At 38.3% G+C, this 14593-nt stretch overlaps 1 protein-coding gene across 25 annotated transcripts in view; it reads left to right on the top strand.

Annotated features, from left to right (window-relative positions):
• Positions 1–14593, top strand: part of DLG2 (discs large MAGUK scaffold protein 2) — a 2233585-nt gene that overhangs the window by 1096112 nt on the left and 1122880 nt on the right. The gene's annotated exons all lie outside the window — the stretch shown is intronic.

The raw sequence follows: 14593 nt of genomic DNA, 5'->3' as shown, positions 1-14593 counted from the left end.
TAGTAGTTAGGACTTTTTAGTAGTAAAATACATATATATTTTAAGTTAAAAAATATGTACTTATTTACCACCTTCAAGATTAGTATAATTTTTATCCCTGCAATTCAAGTCCCTGATAAACTTAATGAATCTTTCTAAAGTATAATTTTCATTACCTTGCATTTCTACTCAAGAACTTATCCTGGTTTTCAAGTATTTATTCAATAAAATTCAACTTCTCAGATAGAATTCAAAGCTATAGTTCGTCTCACCTAACTTTATCTTGCTAGCCTTTCTTTCTTATCTGACAGGCCTGAGTTTAATTCATAGTCCTGCCACTTTCTATTAGATTCCAGTTACTTTAACTGAGAGTTCTAATTTCTTTGTGAATATGAGCACTAAATCAATGTTGATATTTTTAAAACAGTCTTCCCTTAAAAGATGGCTAGATTAGCTTTTTTTCTTTTCTTTCTTCTTCTTCTTCTTTTTTGAGACCAAGTCTGACTGTGTCACCTGGCTAGAGTGCAGTGGTGCAATCTCGGCTTACTGCAACCTCTGCCTCCCGGGTTCAAGCGATTCTCCTGCTTCAGCTTCCTGAGTAGCTAGGACTACATTTGCATGCCAGCATACCCGGCTAAATTTGTGTATTTTTAGTAGAGATGGAGTTTTACTATGTTGGCCAGGATGGCCTTGATCTCTTGACCTTGTGATCCACCCACCTCGGCCTCCCAAAGTGCTGGAATTACGGATGTTAAATTAACTTTTAAAAATAATTAATACTGAGATTTTTCTTGAAATTCAGCATAGATTTTGCATGAGAGACATTATAAAGTTGGAATAGTAATGTCTATCATATTTTTAAAGTTAAATTAAATTTCAGTAATAGCTTAGCAGAGTTGCCCCATAGTTTGTGCCCAATAATTTCTTTAAAATGACTCTTACCCTCTTTCCATGTTCCTTTAGGGAAAAGGAAAATGTATATGTATAGTCCTAATGCTGGAGGAATAATCACAAGAATGGTTTATAGAGGAAATAAATATGGTATATGGTGATGAGATTTTCATTTATTAAGAAAGACCTGGCTGGAATGAGGAAAATCAGAGAGAGAAAAACTGACTCCACCAGACTTCCAAAGATGGAATGTCTTTTGTATTCATGTCATAATTTATATCATAGGCCAATAAAGGAAAGTTCCAAACTGAAAAAAGACTACTGAACTTCTCATAATTATTGTTTGCTAACGTGGTTCTTCAATTCATCAAATATTTGTAAAAGGAAATAAAATAATGAGTTCCACCATAAAAAAAAAAAAAAAAAGGAGAGCAGCTGTTTAACCACAAATACTGGAGTCATTTTGTGTAAAGACAGAATGGCTTTTTCATGCTTCTCTCAAAGAGAAGATCTTTCATTAACTGGTGTTAGCACTTCTGAAAATACCCTCTCTACTACTGAAACTCTATTAGTTGAACAGTATTCTGAGTATTCTTTACATTTAGGCTACCTGATGGTAAAAGGAATTTTTATACTTTATCATATGTATTTTGCAGACAGCAGGTAACAACTGAATATAAAAGAAGCATCTGACCCCTTAGCAGGCAACTCCTAAAGTGAATTGAAGTGAATGATTTATCTTGCATAGAGTAAGGATGAAATTGAAACCCAAATACTATATTCATGCCAAAGGAACTATAATGTCCAAATAGCTTGCTGTTCCTTTCCACATTTTAGTGTTTCAATGGGGATTCTTTCAGTCTTTCAAAATATGAGGAGACAGAGCTGAATGAGAATATAGCAGCAGCTTGCTGCCTTTTACTCGCAGCTAGAAGGTGTGTTGAATCCTTATAGGTTGACCTCTTGAATGGGATGCTCACTGGGACCCAAATCACACAGAGCCTGTGAACTGCTTTAATATAGTCTTGTTTAAATGTTTCCACCAGAGGACCAAAGACAGAGGAGGGCGAACACATGTTTCAAGAGTTCTGTAAGAGGTAATGTAGTGTGAGATTAAGACTGTAAGTACAAGTGAAAGAGTTAGCAATTTGTTTGGAGACTGGGTTTATCTTAAAAATCCATGCAAATTTTACAGTCCAGACCTTAGATTATTTATATTTGTTTTAATACACATTTTTTCTCCATATATTAAGCATTATGTATGATCCAGGAAAATGTCTGAGGCTTGATGAAACCCACAGCCTATTACTGCAAACCCTTGGTATATTACATTTGGAAACACACACTTTAATCGATTTCTGAGGATTGAAGGTTCTCATACTATTTCCTCATTTAAATCAGTAGCCCAGTTCCTCCCCTGAGTTCTAGAAGTCTGCCAACAAGACATATTCTACAGGATCTCAAACTTCACATGCACAAAACTTGTTCATCATCTTTTCCCTCCTTCTTTTATACTCACTTTCATGGTGAGTGGCACCTTCCAGGCACTCAGCTGCTCAAACCAGAAATTTGGGATTTATCCCAGACATCTCATTCTCCATCAGCCCCCACATTCTACCAGCCACCAAGTACTGTCAACTATGCCTCCATCTGTTATTCTCTGTCTGCATTAACATTGCTTTAATTTAGCCCTTTATCATCCCTTGCCTAAATTATTCTTATAGGAATCACTTAACTGGTCTGTTCTTCTACCTACTTCCTGAATACTTTCCTAGTTTATGGCTGCCCAATACTTTATGATATAGTCCAAACTCCACAGCATATCATAACCTTTATCACTTAAGCAACTTATCCATATCCCACAGATTCACCTTGCCAATCTCCCCATATTTTTATCATATTATAGCAACATATACTTAACATCTTCACACTGGTCATTCTTTCTCATGCTTCTGGGCCCTTGCACATATATTCTATTCTTGGAATGTTCTCCCTCCCCTCTTTTCAATGCATTATCAATTACTACTAATCTTTCATTACAGTTTAGCAATGGAACTATTGAAAGTTTTTCTTTCTTCTTCAGCAAAAACCACAGTAGTTTTTATACTGCTTCTCACAGGAAGCCATAAACTTTTGGCACTGTGTATTACTGAGTTTTAAATAAAAGTGCAGTTGGTTAAGGTCTTATTGAAAAAACTATATTTTTACAAAAGAAAAATCATGGGACCCATTTTATACTACCAAAGGTTAGGATTAGTTGTGTAGAAAAGAAAGACACACACACACACACACACACTAATAATGCAAGGTGTATTACTTCATTTTCACACTGCTGATAAAGATATACCCAAAACTTTGAACAAAAAGAGGTTTAATCGGACTTATAGTTCCAAATGGCTGAGGATGCCTCAGAATCATGGCAAGAGGTGAAAGGCACTTCTTAAATGGCAGTGGCAAGAGAAAAATGGGAAAGAAGCAAAAGTGGAAATCCCTGATAAACCCATCAGATCTCTTGAGACTTATTCACTATCATAAGAATAGCAAAGGAAAGACCAGCCCCCATGATTCCATTATCTCCCTCTGGGTCCCTCCCACAACATGTGGGAATTCTGGGAGATATAATTCAAGTTGAGATTTGGGTGGGGTCACAGCCAAGCCATGTCATTCCACCCTTGGCCCCTCCAAATCTCATGTCCTCACATTCCAAAACCAGTCATGCCTTCCCAGCAGTCCCCCAAAATCTTAACTAATTTCAGCATTAACCCAAAAGTCCACAGTGCAAAATCTCATGTGAAACAAGGCAAGTCCCTTCTGCCTATGAGCCTGTAAAGTCAAAAGCAAGCTAGTTACTTCCTAGATACAATGGCAGTACAGGTATTGGGTAAATACAGCCATTCCAAATGGGATAAATTGGCTAAAACAAAGGGATTACAGGGCCCATGCAAGTCCAAAATCCAGTAGGGCAGTCAAACTTTAAAACTCCAAAGTCTCCTTTGACTCCAGGTCTCACATTCAGGTCACACTGACGCAAGAGGTGGGTTCCCATGGTCTTGGGAAGCTCCACCTCTGTGGCTTTGTGGGATACATCCTCCATCCTGGCTGCTTTCACAGCTGGCATTGAGTGTCTGAGGCTTTTTCAGGTACACAGTGCAAGCTGTCGATGGATCTTCCATTCTGGGGTCTGGAGGATGGTGGCCCTCTTTTCACAGCTATACTAGGCAGTGCCCCAGTAGGGACTTTGTATGGGGGCTCTGACCCCACATTTCCCTTTCATATCACCCTGGCAGAGGTTCTCTGAGGACCCCACCCATGCAGCAAATTTTTGCCTGGGCATCCAGGCATTTCCATACATCTTCTGAAATCTAGGTAGAGGTTCTGAAACTTCAATTCTTGACATCTGTGCACCCACAGGCTCAACATCACATGGAAGTCGCCAAGAGTTGGGGCTTCCACCCTCTGAAGACACAGCCTGTGTTCTACATTGGTCCCTTTCAACCACAGCTGGAGTGGATGGGACACAGGGCACCAAGTCCCTAGGCTGCACACAGCACGGGGACCCTGGGCCTGGCCCACAAAACCACTTTTTCCTCCTGGACCTCTGGGCCTGTAATGGGAGGGGCTGCTGTGAAGGTCTCTGACATGGCCTGGGGATATTTTCCCTGTGGTCTTGGGGATTAACATTTGGCTCCTGAATAGTTATGCAAATTTCTGCAGCCAGCTTGAATTTTTCCTCAAAAAAAAAAATGATTTTTGTTTTCTACTGTATCATCAGGCTGCAAATTTTCTGAACTTTTATGCTCCGTTTCACATGGAATGCTTTTAACAGCACCCAAGTCACCTTTTGAATGCTTTGCTGCTTAAATTTTTTTTCTGTCAGATATCCTAAATCATCACTCTCAAGTTCAAAGTTCCACAGATCTCTAGGGCAGAAGCAAAATGCTGCCAGTCTCTGCTAAAACATAACAGCAGTTACCTTTACTCCAGTTCCAAACAAGTTCCTCGTCTCCATTGAGACCTCCTCAGCCTGGACCGTATTGTCTATATATCTATCAGCATTTTGGGCAAAGCCATTTAACAAGTCTCTAGGAAGTTCTTTACCGCATTTTCCTATCTTCTTCTGAGCCCTCCAAAGTGTTCTAACCTCTGCCTGTTACTCAGTTCCAAAGTCGCTTACACATTTTTGGGTATATTTTCAGCAACATCCCACTTCTGTTACCAATTTACCATATTAGTTCATTTTCATACTTCTGATAAAGACATACCCCAAACTGGGAACAAAAAGAGGTTTAATTGGACATACCATTCCACATGGTTGGGAAGTCCTCAGAGTCATGATGGGAGGTGAAAGGCACTTTTTACATGTCAGTAGCAAGAGAAAAATGAGAAAGAAGCAAAAGCCAAAACCCCTGATAAACCCATCAGATTTCTTGAGACTTATTCACTATCACAGAATAGCATGGGAAAGACCGGCCACCATGATTCAATTACTTCTGCCTGGGTCCCTCCCAAAACACACAGGAATTCTGGGAGATAAAATTAAAGTTGAGATTTGGATGGGGACACAGCCAAACCATATCACAAAGTATATACGAAAACTAATAAGAAGATATGAGTCATAAGTATATCAATGATAGTAAGCAGCTCTAACAGTTTTTAATATTGTAGAGAAATCTACAAGAATTAAGATACTAAAAATCCATGTAGATTATTTGTGTCATTTGCAGAAATAAATGATCTAATAAATAAATTATCTAATTTAGCCAAAAATTATCAATTCAATCTTTATCCTCATTACTGACATACCTCACCCATCCCAAAGAGTTTATGCCTTTTTTCATTTTTGTGCACTTGCTGTTCCCTCTGCCTGAATTGTCTTTTCATGTTAACAGGACCTTATTAAGTGACTTCAATGTGTTGCACTCTGAGTTTGGTGCTTACCTAGACACTTTCTTTCAATAACTTACCCTCTTTCTCTGTCTAGAAAATCCTTCAAGGCTCAGCTTGATCATCATCTCCTCAGTGAAGCATTTTCTGATTCCTAGAAGCATAATTAATCAGCTTCACTTCTGCAGGCTTTCAGGACTTCATAAACATCTGCTTCTGCTAAAAACAGATTATAAATATAATTCATTCATTCTTTTTAGAGAAAGATAGAAAAATAGATATAGATAGGTAGAAAGATAGATAAACACCTATTATGTGGCAGGTATTAATGCCATATTAGTAAACAAAATAGATTATTTCTGCATTTGGGAAGGCAGACAGTAAACGATAACCATATTGAAAAACTGAATTGTATTATATGGCCGAATGATATATGCTGTTAATTAAAGGATTGGAAAGCTTACAGGAAAGGTGTTAATAAGTTTAAATAGAGTGACTAGAGTAGACCTCTTTGAAAAAGAGACATCTGAAACAAAGACTTAAAGCAAGGGGAGTGAGCCACATGGAAAAGAGCTTTTCAGGAAGAGGAAACAGCCAGGTTCAAAGTCTTAGGCAAGGAGTGTGTCTTGCTCTGCCTCTGAGATTCTAAATAGGTTAGAGTGAAGCTTGAGCATTGGGATATATATTTTTTTAAATTTCCCAGTGATTCCACTGTTTAGCTAGAGTTGAGAAATACTATACTAGATGTGGATTGGCAGAAATAATCTCAAGTCTCAATAAGCCTACAGTTTGTGAGAGAGAGGCACATAAACACTGATGAATATGTAGTATAGGACAACAAAGTTACTATATTCAATAATAATTCAATTGTACACTTTAAAATGACAAAAATAGTACAATTGGATTGTTTGTAACATAAAGGATAAATACTTGAGATGTTAGATACCCCATTTACTATGATGTGATTATTATGCATTGCATGCCTGTATCAAAAATATCTCGTGTACCCCATAAATATATATACTATGTACCCACAAAAATTTTTAAAGATATATTTAACATGAAAAGTACTATGAGGGAATGTTGTACAGAATCAATTGGGAGGAATCATTCCGCTTTACCCAGTCTGGGAATGGAAGGATAATACCAAGCTGCCTGGAAGAATCCATGTTGGAACTAAGTTTGATAAATAGGAGGTAACTAAGAAAAGAACAGTTGAGGGAGGGGAGGAGAATGTGTGAGTGCTCCATGGGGGGTGTGGGGGAGGCATGCACAATCAGAAGGAAGTATAAGTAATTTAATATTAGTAAAATGGAGAGTTACAGAAGATTAAGCTAGAAATGTGGAGAGGGGTAGGATCTCAGAGAGGCTTGTAAGGACTGCTAAGGAGCTCAGATTTTTATCCTGAATGTATGGGACACTGAAGGTGTTTACAAAGCCAGTGATAAGATCTGGTTAGCTCAATTAGATAATTTTAGTGGCAGTGAGAGAAAATGGATTTTAAAGGAACCCAGCTTAGAGCAGGGCAGCCAATCATAGGAGTTCTCAAAAACAAATTGACAGAGTGTAGTTGGATAAACTTGCAATTAGTTGACTGGGTAGATGCTGGTTAAGGGTGGAAAAACAAACAATGGGAAAAGTCAGATAATGCCCAGGTCTCTGGCTTGGGCAAGTGGGGAGATGGTCGTTCCAGTCACTGAGATAGGCAACAAAGAAGCAAGAGCACCTTTCAAGAAAGAATGGTAGGATATTCCATAATTGAGATGCCAAGAGCACACTGAAGTGATGACCAACGGGCAGAAAATGTGGAATGCTATGGACCTCTGCATCTTTCACTGTGATAGCAGGCATAGTAAAGTATGTGCTAACCTGAATTTTCTTCTAGACGGATTTATGAGTGTTAACATATGTCTAAGATCATTATAGACAACATCCAAAGTGCAGGCAAGGATTTTAAGGAGCTTTAGCTTGGTTCTTTAATTTTCTATAAAATATAAAAGTATAATTGGTATCAAGATCCCAAATAGTGAAATTTAGAACAAGTATAGCTTAAGTCTTGTTCAAAAAGGAAGAATGTGTTGGTTTAGCATTACTGTTTAAGAAGTTTAGGGTTTTTTTTTTTTTCTCTGCTTAAGAGAAATATTAGTTTAGGGGAATAATACAGGCCCTGTAACATTATTTTCAAGATATAAACTATGTAACAGTACGATTATAGAGACCTTCCTCTTCTCTTTGCTGAGGAAAAGCAGTTTGGGGAATGATACCTGCCTTTTCCTGAGAATCCCATTCTGTTTGTGTCTCTGTCAGACACTGTTTCACCCAATCAACCACCCAGGGGAGTGGGAACACTGAGTCATGGAAGAAAGATGAATGGAAATATAAGACATCTGGAGTCTCAGTTCTCTCACTCCTGACTTGCTGTGTGATTCTGAACAAGTTTTGCCCCTCCCTAGTCCTCACTTCCTTTCTGTGAAATAAAGGAGTTGGTTGAATAGTTAAGTACCTTTCAGGCTAACATATTCTATGAATCTCTCAACACAGCTGTCTTTGAGAAGTCTTCATAGTTCTTCTCAGTTATTCATAAGTTTTGTGCCTGACTCAGAGTTTGCCAGTCTGGAGCATGAAGATGAATGATTGTTATGGATGAACATTTTTACTATTAGGAGAAATGGGCAGTGTCATAACAACACCCAGAGTCATGGGCAGCTTTTCCTCCCCATGACATCTGGTTTTCCTCTGATTTAATAGAAATTTAATATTTGCTTTTATTTTAAATATATTTTTCCTATTCCAAGAGAATGCTTGTATTTCCAATAGCATTTAGTTCTTTACCTGAATGGTGGTATTTGAGAAACACTATCATAAATGTATGTGGCTTAAAGTAGGATATTTTAAAATCTAATGTAGTAGATTACAAAAATGATTACAATTCTTTATAGTACTTTCTATTAAGAGGTGGTATCTATTATCTATCTCTAGAAAATGGCCTGGCTAATGACTTGCTTTGGCCAATGGAATGCAGCAAAAGTGATGTTGTAGTAGCTTGAACCTACACTTCAAGAAGACATCAGATTTTAAAATATGTAGATTTAAATCTAGAATCCACTTAATGCCTCAGAGTCTCAGTTCTCTCCATGCAAAATGAGAATGGAAGTATTTACCTCAAAGAGTTGTTGTAAGTACCTAATCAAACTGACAAGAAGCAAAAGAGCTATCCAGAGTTGTGCCTGATACATAAAGAGTATGCAGTAAGTGAAGGTAGTTATTAGTAAACCCCAAATGTTCCCATTTTAAAAACTCAGCCATGGTTTGCCATGTCTTTCATGCTTGTTTTCTGTCTGTTCCCTAAAGTTATGAGCATGTTTGAAAATCAAACTTTCTATCCATCTCATATCCACACCACTTACTCTGTCGTTCCAGATCTATACTATTAGCTATAACTAGAATTTGGCAGCTTTTTATATCTACATGTCACCACTCCTGAAACTGTGTAGAAAAAAAAAGTGTGCTGCTGCTTCATAGAGAAAAGGCACTAACAATGTACAGAAAGGAGATAGTACACACTGGCATTTGACATTTGGTGAGCAGGAGGAGGGGAGGGTGCCATGTCGAAACACCAAGAAGTAGACATAGTAGAGACGGAGCATGGCGTTTGTCTCTTCATAAATAGTAGTTCATTGTAACAGTTCTGTTGGGATGCTGTACTGTGAAATGAATGTAATATAGTCTTAGGTGTCTTCTGAATACAAGAGAAGGAAAAGATGAAGGAGGAGGAAGAAGAAGAAGAAGAGGCATGGATGTGGAAGGAGAAAGAAAAGAAAGAGAAATAAAATGAGATAGGGATGGAGAAAGGGATGGAAATGAAGATGAAAGAAAACAAGAAAAGGAAAAAGAGGAGATGGGAAAAAAACAAGAGAAAGAAAAGGAAGAGGAATAAAAGGAGGTAAGGGAGTGAGAGGAAGAAAACAACTATTCAAAATAAGAAACAGCATACCTCTTAGCTTAAACTCTGTGTTGATGACAAAACAGGGTATCTCTTTTCTTTTTATTTACTCCCTTTTATAGAATAGGTATGTGTGGCCAGTAGGAACACAGAGCTGGGATATTTTGGATGTTCATAAATGTGTGTAGCCTCATCTCACTATTAAAGAGAAGTGCTAACTGTTCTCTAATTTTAGCAAATACTTTTAAATGTCAAAAGACAGATTTTCCTCCAACCCCCTTTCTTAGTCCTCAAGCTTTGAGTCACAAAGATAACTTCGCTCTCTGAAGAAATTGGCAGAAATGGATAGAATAAAATGCAAAGGAAATTTTTTTGACAAATTAATTTTAAGACACAGTTCCAGTCCAGCATCTATGTAGCCAAGTAGGCACCAAAATATATTTTCTAAACTGAGATGATCAAGGGGAAGGGAAAGGAGAAAGGAAGATGTCCTTAGAGACAAGAGTAATGGAAATCAAGGAACTGTCTTCAGTCATGGGGTTCAGGGCAGATCTAGGCTCTAGAAATTGACAAGGGGTGGATTTTAGGTCTCTCCTAAGGTGGAAGGCAGAATCAGTGATGGGATGTGATTCTAACTATGTTGTTCTTATACGGTACAGACTGTGTACCAGATGGTACTACGCGGCACCTACTATGTGCCAGGCACTGAAAATAATAACTGATGAATGCACACTATCCTATCTTTCAGGCAGCTCACAATTTAGAGAGGAGAGACAGACACCATAACAAAAAATTATAATTAAGTGAGATCATATATAAGTCAAAAGTGTGCACTGAGTGCTGCAGGTGAACAAGGGTGAAATACCTAACCTGTGAAAGGAAGACAGGAGGACCTGCCTGTAGGAGATAACACCTGAACCGAATCCTGAACAAGAATAAGCCAGATAAAGAAGTGGGCAGAGGACAACATAATCAATGGCAAGGAGACATGAAACTGCACATTGATAGGGAAGGGTCTTATGAGTAACTGAATATATTTAGAGACTGAGAGTTATGTAGGGACTAGTTCTGGAAGGCACTATATGCCATAACATAGAATCCATCTTTGTTCTACAAATACAGATTAACAGGTCCCTAGCTAATTTTTTGGTTATTAATTATTTGAAACTTCATCCTTTCCAACATTCAGAACTCCACCCAGCTATTCACCACCCCACCTCACCCAACTGAGCTGAGAACACAAATATCAACACAGGTGATTAGCTGGAATTATGCATTGCTACCAACTGTCAGGAAACCAAAATAGAGGTAGCTTAGGTAAAGTGGATGTTCATTTATATCTCACAGCAAAGCCCAGGTGTCCAGTCAAGGGCTAAAATGCTTCACAGTGTTAGTGACTCAGTCTTCTTCTATCTTTTTGTTCCCCCATAATTGGCCTCAATCTTAAGTGTGTATGGTAGGACAAAAAGAAATTGCCCAAAGGACACATGAATAACAACATTTAAGATTTGTTTTAAATACTAATTGAGCAATATGACCTCTCTTCTCAGAACCATCATTCCATACTATACACTGATCTTTTCTTCCTCTTGATCAAGTCTGCTGTTGAAACTTTATAATTAATTTTTCAGTTTAGTCGTTATATTCTTCATCTCTAGGATTTCTATCTGGTTCTTTTTTACTATTTCTATTTATTTGTCAAACTTCTCACTTTTAATGTATTGTTTTCCAAATTTTATTAAATTTTCTATCCATATAATCTTATTGTTCACTGAACTTTGAGTATTAATCTGAATTCTTTGTCAGTCATTTATATATCTCCATTTCTTTGGGCTCTGATCCTGGAACTGTATTAGTTTCTTTTTGAGGTGTCATGATTCCCTGATTTTTCATAATCCTTTTGTTCTCGTATGTTGTTCATGCATTTGAGGATACAGCCCCTGCTATGGCCTTTCCAGGGGTTCTTTGGCAGGGCTAGACCTTCACTATTTAGTGTAGCTTGTGATTCTGGAAGGACCAGCTCATGATGACCCCAGACTGAGTTTATTGTGAGTTTTCCTGTTGGCCTTTGCTCTGATATTGGCAGGGCTGCTGGCTGACCTCTGTTGTTCAGTGAGACCACTGGCTGGGCACTGCTGTCAGACAAAGCTTCTGGTTAGGTACTGCTATTACTTCTGGTCAGGCTGGTAATAGGATGTGATCTCTGGCTGGGCAATTTTGTTCTTTGAGATTTGCAGTTGAGCAGGGCTGCAGGCTAGGCTGTAAGGTTAAGGGGAGATACTTTTCAAGATAGGTGGGACAATAGGTTATACTCCTTAGAATTTTATAATTAAAGATTGCCTCCCTGTCAGGTGGAGCCATGGGATAGGCTTTTGGTTGAATTGAGTAGCTATTTTTCCTCCTGGGTCAAGCTCATCTAGCTTTTTGCTTCTTTGAAATGCATAGAAATGGAAATCTCCCTGCCTGGGTAAGGTTATTGGCTGAGTGACTTCCCAGGTTAAGCCAATCTAGCACCTTTGCTTCTCTGCAATGCACAAAGATGGGAGTCTCTTGGCCTGGGCAGGTTTGTTGGGGTAGGCTCTAAGGCTGGGCATAGACACTAGCCATCTATGTACAGAAGTTAGATTGAGCATCCCAACATGTTTCTGAAGGTGACAAGTTCAGCTTTACAGGTTGGCTGCCTTTATTTATTTTTGTGTGTATTTATTTATTTAGAGATGGTGTCTTGCTCTGTCTCCCAGGCTAGAGTACAGTGGCACGATCTTGGCTCACTGCAACCTCCACCTCCAGGGTTCAAGCGGTTCTCATGCCTCAGCCTCCCAAGTAGCTGGGATTACAGGCATGCCTCTATGTCTGGCTAATTTTTGTATTTTTAGTAGAGATGGGGTTTCGCCATGTAGACCAGGATGGTCTCAAACTCCTGACCTCATGTGATCTGCCTGCCTTGGCCTCCCAAAGTGCTGGGATTACAGGCGTGAGCCACTATGCTCAGCCAGAGATTGGTTGGTGTTTCTGATCTGGTGTCACAGGAACACAGAAGTACCACCAAGATTCATGCACTGGTTACTTATCACGTATGATTCCTTTCTTTGTTTCTACCTGACTACAAGTGGTTTAGCCATGCCATTTCCTCTAGTGTTTCCTATGAGGTAAAACCAAAGTGGGCTTCCTGAGAAGCATCTAGGAATGCTAGGGATGGTATATGACTGCCTCCAGTTCTCTTTTGCCCATGAAGAAACTGGGCCCAGGAAGATATTCTCTGAATTTGTGCTGACTTGGGGGAGTGGGAGAAGCAGCACAGTTAGATTAAGGCCAGTCTTCTTACCCTTCTTAGATTTTCATTCAGTAGAGCCACACAGGTGTTTCAGGCTTGTTTTCATGTATTGGGGTTTTCAGAAGGATGATCTTGTCAGTGGATAGTTGCTTGCTGAACTTTCTGTAAGGAGGAGTAGAGCCTAAAACTTCCTATTCTGACATCTTTCTGACATAATTATTGACCATTTCCTTAGGATTTGTGTGATACCAATTGCTAGGGAATTATAAAAATGATTAAGTAACAGCTACTACTTTCAAGAAGTTTATACTTTAACAGTATGGCAGATATATATACAACTAATTTTAATAGTTTGTCAAGTGCTATTCAACCCTAAGGAAGTGAAAAGAAGATGTGTTATTTCAGCCTAATTTTTGGAAAAGGTATTAAAGAGGAGGTTATACTTTAACTCAGCCTGAAAGATGATTGAGGATCCATCAAGGGATCACATATAAATTACAAATATGTGATAATTTCTTTATTGTCACACAGAACTTAATATTTGTTCCAAATCCTGGTTAAGCAATATAACCTCTTCTTCCCTAGACACAATTGATTTGTCATCCAGTAGCATACTTTCCAGCTTGCTTTCTTATTGCCTACAGTAATTTGAATTTTCAGATATACAGAAGAAATCCTTTGTCATCCTTTAGGCATTATAATAATAATCATCCATAAACCAGATATTCAATACCTTCCTTTTATGCCTTTCTTCCATTCTTCCTTTCTATTCTTTCAACAACGCTTGTGTGACTAAGTTAAAGGCTAGCATTTATACTCCACAGCAAGACTTTCACCCTGTTTTATTGTTTGAGGTGAAGTTGGTTTTTCAGCTGTAGTAAGTATACCACTGGAAATGTGTCACTGCTGCTCTTCCCTCACCAGCAAGTATTTTCTGTTTTTCATCACAAAGTTGTTATGTGTTTCAAGCTTTGAGCAACATCTGAGTTTCCACCAGCTGTGTTTTGCATTGTCCTCATTTTGTATAATTAAGAAAAACAGGAAGCCAATCACTTAAGTAAAGCTGACCCTCTTCATTCTGCAGACCCGAGAAAGGACTGCATCAGGGTTTTTTTTTTTAGTACAGTTTTTAAAAAATTTACCCTGCAATCCACTTCAAAGTGGAACAAGGTTAGAGGAACTGTGGCAGTATGATGGCCTTCCTCTTGACTACAAACAACTGTGCTTTTCTGAAACTACACAGTCCAGTTTCAACACACTTCTCTTATATAATCAGTTATCAATTCAGTTAGTCACATTGTGACAGAGGATTTCCTCTGATTTTTTTTTTTTTTTTTAACAATAACTCAAATCTTAGGAAGTCAGGGAGCCTTTTAACCTTAGTGCTTAAATCTTCTATATATTCAACTTTTTACCTATAGGTCCTGCCCATACAGTTAAACAAAGCTGTGTTGCAAGTCACCAGGTAGATGAGAGAGAGGGACAATTGTATTCACTGGGCATTATCTGCTCTTCTTAGGAAATGCAAACATTTTTGACCCCAATTTGTGTAGATACTTGTGAAGGAGTTGCTGCTATTTGATTTTACTAAAAGTTAAAACCAATAGTATATGTCTGGGAAA

This window comes from Macaca fascicularis, chromosome 14, assembly GCF_037993035.2.
Source record: "Macaca fascicularis isolate 582-1 chromosome 14, T2T-MFA8v1.1".
Lineage (NCBI taxonomy): Eukaryota > Metazoa > Chordata > Mammalia > Primates > Cercopithecidae > Macaca > Macaca fascicularis.
This window is presented reverse-complemented; position numbering and strand designations above follow the sequence as displayed.